The sequence below is a fragment of the Suricata suricatta genome, chromosome 8, assembly GCF_006229205.1.
Source record: "Suricata suricatta isolate VVHF042 chromosome 8, meerkat_22Aug2017_6uvM2_HiC, whole genome shotgun sequence".
Lineage (NCBI taxonomy): Eukaryota > Metazoa > Chordata > Mammalia > Carnivora > Herpestidae > Suricata > Suricata suricatta.
In genome coordinates, this window is record NC_043707.1 from 32,946,728 (window position 1) to 32,953,089 (window position 6,362).

At 50.6% G+C, this 6,362-nt stretch overlaps 2 long non-coding RNA genes across 5 annotated transcripts; one reads left to right on the forward strand and one right to left on the reverse strand.

Moving 5' to 3' along the window:
• Nucleotides 1-576: 576 nt before the first annotated feature.
• LOC115300192 lies at nt 577-4,329 on the reverse strand. 4 transcript variants are annotated; one of them, XR_003912538.1, is made up of 5 exons: nt 4,207-4,329; nt 3,878-3,998; nt 2,457-2,611; nt 1,571-1,694; nt 577-870 (listed from the first exon to the last, which is right to left on the reverse strand). It is a non-coding gene; the product is annotated as an uncharacterized LOC115300192 (long non-coding RNA). The 4 variants fall into 4 exon arrangements; XR_003912536.1 differs by having other exon boundaries at nt 1,571-1,842; XR_003912537.1 differs by having other exon boundaries at nt 1,571-1,916.
• Nucleotides 4,184-6,056, forward strand: LOC115300193. The gene is made up of 3 exons (XR_003912539.1): nt 4,184-4,572; nt 4,786-5,077; nt 5,775-6,056. It is a non-coding gene; the product is annotated as an uncharacterized LOC115300193 (long non-coding RNA).
• Nucleotides 6,057-6,362: the final 306 nt, after the last annotated feature.

Below are 6,362 nucleotides of genomic sequence, written 5' to 3' on the forward strand. Positions count from 1 at the left end.
AGCATGCTCTCCCTGCTGGTGGCTAGTCCCGCCCTGGCCACGGCCTTGGGGCCCCTGACCATGGGTCCCGCTCCCCGATTACAGAGAAGGGGGTTGGAAAGACACCCTCTGAGAGCGGGACAGTGGCCTGTCCCCACAGCTGCCCTCACTCTGGCTTATGGGGTGCCAGGCGTTGGGTGGGGAAGGAAAGGGGCTGGATGGAGAGACGGTCTATCACAGCCAGAACCCCTCCTCTCACAGAAAGGAGGCAGGCACTCTTTTGACAAGAGGCTTTTTTTCAGAAGAGCATCTCTTCTAGAAGGGTTCTCTTCCAAAGACCGAGGCACGTCTGACATGTCCTCTTCCCCTGGCACTACAAGGCCATAAATTTTCCTTGCCAGTCTCCACTCCTACCCTGTGAGTTACAGCAGCTTCTCGGTCATTTATTATTCTTCATTATTACGGTGACATATCCAGCCATCTAATTCATGGGCTCCAAGTGCTGACTTCATCTCACTCCCTGAATGCTCACCTGGCTGGAATTTCTTCTGACAAACTCCTGGCCCCCCTCTGGCATTACCCTTCCCCAAACAGGCATGATCATTTAGAACTTTATTGGAGATCTCGCAAAAGAGCCTTTCAGAAACAATCAGGGCTTCAATGTGTCACTGATCACTTCACACTGAGGAAGGACACACGTAAGGACAAGATGGAACTGCCTGGTCTCACCGCACCACAGAGAAAGTTCAAGGTGCCACTGCTGCTCCAGGGAGGCATCAGGTATGTCCCCTGGCTCCTCAGAGGACCCCTTACTGTCGTCACATCCATGGAATGGCTGAGTAGGGTGCAGAATGAAGCTGATATCATGGATTCCCTCACGTTGCCAGCTCGCTGTGGTGGGGGGGGTGTGAATCCTCAGACCCTCTGCAGTCATGCCCCCCCATTTTTTTTAAAGAGAGAGAGCATGAGGGGAGCAGGCGGAAGGACAGAGAGATGGGGGAACAGAAGATCTGAAGTGGGCCCTGCGCTGACAGTGGCGAGCCTGATGCATGGCTCGAACTCATGAACCACGAGATCATGACCTGAGCCAAAGTCATAAGCTCAACAGACTGAGCCACCCAGGGTCCCCTGCAGTCACTCCGGGTGCGGCCCCCACTGGCACATGCACCCAGTTCCTGCCGATGTGTTGCCTCCTACTGACTGCCCAGGGGGACCCCTACTGCGGACGCCGACATTCCCTCTCCCAAAAGTTGCCTGCCCTCTTTCTGTTCCTTTTAAGGACCTGCCTCCATTCACTGATCTAAAGCAATGCTGTCTGGGAACACATTCTGCAGTGAGAGAGAGATTCTCTGTCTGCACTGCCCAATAGGTGGCCACCGGCCGTGTGTGGCCCGCTGAGCACTTGAAATGTGGCCCATGCAGTTGACAGCTGCATTTTAAATCTTATTTAAAGTTAAAATTAAATAGCCCCACGTACCTAGTAGTGACCAAGTGGAGAGACAGGTCTCCGGCGGGCGGTAGGGGAGGAGGGGTGCTTATCTGTCCAGGTGACAGTCAGCTCTCCCAGAAAATAGTCATTGTTAACACTTACCAAGTTCTTGACAGGTGCTGGGCATGATGTGACGTGTGCTCTGTCCCTGATCCCGTTTCATCTTCATGGCCACCATATGAGGGAGGTATCTTCACACCCCACTTTGGAGACGGCGAAACTGAAGCTCGGGGAAGGTAAGAACATTGCTAAGAAGAGATTCAGACCTTGGCAGCCCAGACTAGTGTGGAGGAGACAGCAGGCAGGCTTTCTCCGTGCCGCAGGGGTCTGTGTGATAGGCTGGGCTCTCGAGAATGTCTCATCTCGCTGGGTCTCTGGAGCAAGATGACACGGGCTGTCCAACGCCTGCACTCTCAGGAGCAATGTCCTTCCCACCATCTCTGGGTGGCTAGGAATATTAGGGTCCCTCCTCTGGTTCATGCAAGCTTGGCACCCCCCTCCCCAGGACAGGGTGGTCTTGTTTCACCCTCTCTCCTGTGAGCCTCAAACAAGAGGAAATGTTACAACAGAGACATTTAGGTAAGACATGAAGGGTACTTTGCAGGCACTAGAATGAGCTTCAAGGGCAATGGCGGCAGCAGCATTTCTGAAGAACCTTAAAGGCAGCACAGCTTTCCGTCTGGGATGATTATGAAAGGGCTCTGCCCAGAGGCAAGGGGAGGGCCAGAAGACCCTCCGCAATGGCCCCTTGGAGCCTGTAACTTTTTCTATGGAAACTGCTCTGTTTCATTAAAATCCCTCTCTACCTTACTTGAGGAAAGGAAATATGGAGCAAGATTTAAAGAAATAACTCTGGGACTAATGGGGTGCCCTCTCTCCTAGACTGATTCCCCTAAGATTCATCTCTTCTTTGCTAACCCTTGGTTTCTGCTCCTCTTCTCAGGAAAAGTCTGTCCCTCCCTCTCATGAATAGCTTTGTCTTCCTCACCCTCTGACACAGGATAAGAAGCCATTCCGGCAAATGGAGCCCTTGGGACTAACGATCCGTCCTTCCTGCGTTGGCCGCACATTCTCTGTTCCTGGGTCCAGGACTCCCCTACCCGCGTTGCATGAGGCTTCCATTCCTGATCAGATGCTCCATCCCTAAAACAGAACAAAGCCTCCATCACCCTCTTCCAACTCACTGTGGGGGGATGTCAGGCGGCACCAGGCAGCCAGCCGATCGGCTCACTCTTCCCACCTCAGAAAGCACCCAGGTCACCAGCACGCAAGTCCAGAGGCAACCTTACTTCTTTTCAATTTCTTTGTTTTTCCTTTTTTAAGCACCGCTACTTCTATTCCTTTAAGACCTGGCTCTCATTGCTTTCTTCTCAGTCTTGCTAACTGGATGAGAAAGGGAGATACCTCATCCGTCTGTAGCAGGATCACACAGACCCACACTGCACGCAGACGTGCAAAGTGTGGCTTCTTTATTCCTCTCCGGATAGTATCTATAAAATAATCTGATCTTCCACCCAGGCCCCCACCCCATTTGTAGCTGGAGGAAGGGGAGGGGAGAGAAGAAAACAAAATTTAGTGCCATCCAGTAAACACAGCATGCCCTTCTGTAATCTGATGGTCTCTATCTTCTTCAGGGTTTCTCTGCCTTCCGGTCCTCAAGAGTCCCCCCAGGCCCCTGGAGATGGTGTCCCAGCCTATGTGGATGGCGGGTGGTTTTATGACACGACACTAGGGCAAAGGGGCCCTTGTGCTTGGATGGCATGTAGCTAGTGCCTCCTGGGAAGGACGGTCTATACAATCTGCAGGGCTCCGTGCCAGAGGAAAACGTGGAGTGTTTTATCTAAAAATTGCTAAGAATTTCGGGGCGCCTGGATGGCTCAGTTAAGTGTCGCACTTCAGCTCAGGTCATGATCTCATGGTTTGTGAGTTCAAGCCCCGCATGGGGCTCTGTGCTAACAGCTCAGAGCCTGGAGCCTGCTTCAGATTCTGGGTCTCCCTCTCTCTCTCTGCCCCTGCCCCACTTGCACTCTCTCTCTCTTTCTCTCAAAAATAAATAAACTACAAAAAAAAAAAATTTCAAGATAGAGACAGGGCACATTAAACCAAGAGTGGGTCCTTCTAGGTACAGTCCCCATGAATTGCACAGGCGACAGCCACAAAGTTGGCCCCCAGTGTTATGTGCAGATATGCCTCTTGTTAAGGTCTGTGGCTGAGTGAAGGCTCTTGGAGTCTGTTCCCTGGTACTTGGTCAGAACCCCAGATGGCTCTGACCTTTCCTGCCTCTGGGAGGGGTGCGATGCCCCACCCCCCACCAGGGCACAGGAGGTTAGCCCTACAGCCCTTTGATATATAGCCCACATGTCCCTGCCCAGAGGTCCCAATCCCAAATCAAGCCAGAAGCCCACTCACCTCCTAGCTGTCCCAGGAACATGGGTACTTCCGGTCCTACCCACATCACATGAAAACAAGGGCACTTGGAAGAGCTGGACTCAGGGCGTCCCTCTTCCTACCAGGTGGGGAAGGCAGAGTCCTGAAAAGGAGTAGCAGAGGCCCTTGTGTAATGCCTCACCCATGTGCACCTCCAGCCTAGGAAGAGGTGTTTATGACACAGGCTCAGTATCCCTGTCCCCTTGTCCCTCTCCTGCACAAGCCGCTGGGCTCAAAGAGACAGATTCCCTTTGACTCAGTGTTTCTTGATCTACCAAAGGGGGAACTGAAGTAATTTCAAGAACTCCTACCTGTCTTGACCAAACCTGGCTTCCTAATCTTGCTGCGGACTTAAAAATCCTGTGTTGTGCATCAAACCTGATATTAGTTGTCTTCCTTTTTGCAGAGGCTGCTTTAACTGCTTTAATCCTCTACCCCTGTCTCCCAGGAAACTGAAGTGGCTTTGTGTTCTCATCGCTGGAGTCTGGAGCCTTGGCAGACCAATTTCACAAGGTCAAGTGCCAAAGGACAGAGGTTGTGGCCCCGTGGCTTACCCATGGCAGGGAGGCCCACCCTGCCTGCATGAGGTCCCTGCTCCAGAGTGCAAAGGGGAGGAGATGAAGATTCCCCCCTTTCAGCTGAAATCTGAAGGAGGAACAAGCGTGGATTTAGCAAAAGTGAGTGGAGATGAACAGGTGCAAGAAAACAGGGGTTGGGTGGCAGGTGGAGGTGGTGTGGCCCTGGCTTAAAGGGCAGTCCCCAGCTCCTGTCACTCTGTCACAGTGAGGAATGCCAGTCTGCTAATGTTTTCACAGATTTGTTATATCTTTAATGTTGACAGTTCATTCCAATTTTTGAAAAATAATAAAACCATGTGGTACATCACACAGGAACCAAACAAAGAATTTTCTGGCTGAATCCAACCACTAGAAGAACAGAAGGAAGACTGGACACTGGGAATTAGGGAATGAGGTGAGGCGGGAGGTGCAGATCTGGCAGGACCCATGTTGTATCCTGAGAGAAGTGTATTCCCACCATGGGGAAGCTGTCACATGGTCTCAAGCAAGGCAAAGTCACCACCAGATCTGCGTCTTGAAGAGCCTGGCTCAAAGGAGAGAGAGTGTCCTCAGGGGGACAGAGCTGAGGACGCGGTGGCAGCATGCAAGGAGACATATTTACAAGGTAACATTGGTGAGACTTATTGGTAGACAATTATTAAATAAGCCAAGAGTTGATTCCCTGGCACAGCCCAAACTACACATTAAAATCAACTCGGGGCAGCACCTGGGTGGCTCAGTCGTTTAAGCCTCCGACTTTGGCTCCAGTCATGATCTCATGTTCATGGGTTCAAGCCCTGCTGCTCGTCATGCTCTGTGCTGACAGCTCAGAGCCTGGAGCTGCTTCGAAATCTGTGTCTCCCTTTCTCTCTCTGCCCCTCCCCCTCTCATGCTCTGTCTGTCTCTGTCTCAAAAATAAACATGACATTAAGAAAATTTTTAAAAATTAAAAAAAAAATAAAATCAACTCGGGGAGTGGTGGGGGCACATGGATGGCTCAGTTGATTAAGCTGCTGATGACTCTTGATTTTGGCTCAAATCATGGTCTCACTGTTCGTGAGAGGGAGACCCACGTCAGGCTCTGTGCTAATAAGAAGCCTGCTTGGGATTCTCTCTCTCTCCCTTTCTCCCTCTGCCCACCCCCCAAAATAAATAAATAGACATTTAAAAAAATCAACTCGGGAACTGGCAGGGATGTGGATCAATGGAAAGTCTTGTTTGGACCTCATGGGAACATACAAGGGTATGCCCACCTTGGAGAACAGTCCAAAAGTTTAAGAATTTAAACATGTTATCTACCACGTGACCCATTCTTTCCTTAGGTGTCCACCCAAGAGAAACAAAGACCATCTCCACACCGAGACTCATACCCATGTCCACAAGCAGCTTCATTTGCAACAGCCAAAAAGTAGAAACAATGGAAATGCCACGAGTGAGGGAGCAGATGCAGAGCAGATGTCCAATTGGTGGGATGCTACTGAACAACCTGCTGGCAGATAACAATGTGACTCGTTCACAGTGCCTTCTACTGAATGGAAGGAGCCTGGCAAAAGAAGACTACATACAATATGACATCATGTATATAAAATTCTACAAAATGCAAATGAATTGAAAGACCCATCAGTGGTCCCCAGAGCGGGGACGGGAGGGGCGAATTTTAAAGGACCAGAGGAAACTGTGCGAAGTAATGGGAGTTTTAATCTTGAGTGTAGTGATGGTCTATGTGTGTGTAATATACATACATATATAATACATATTATAGATAGCTAGCTAGAGATATATAGAGATATCAAGTTGTACACTTTACAGGGAGCCTGCGTGGCTCAGTCAGCTGAGGGTCCAACTCTGGGTTTCGGCTCAAGTTATGATCTCGCGGTCTGTGAGTTGAAGCTCCGCATCAGGCTCCGCAG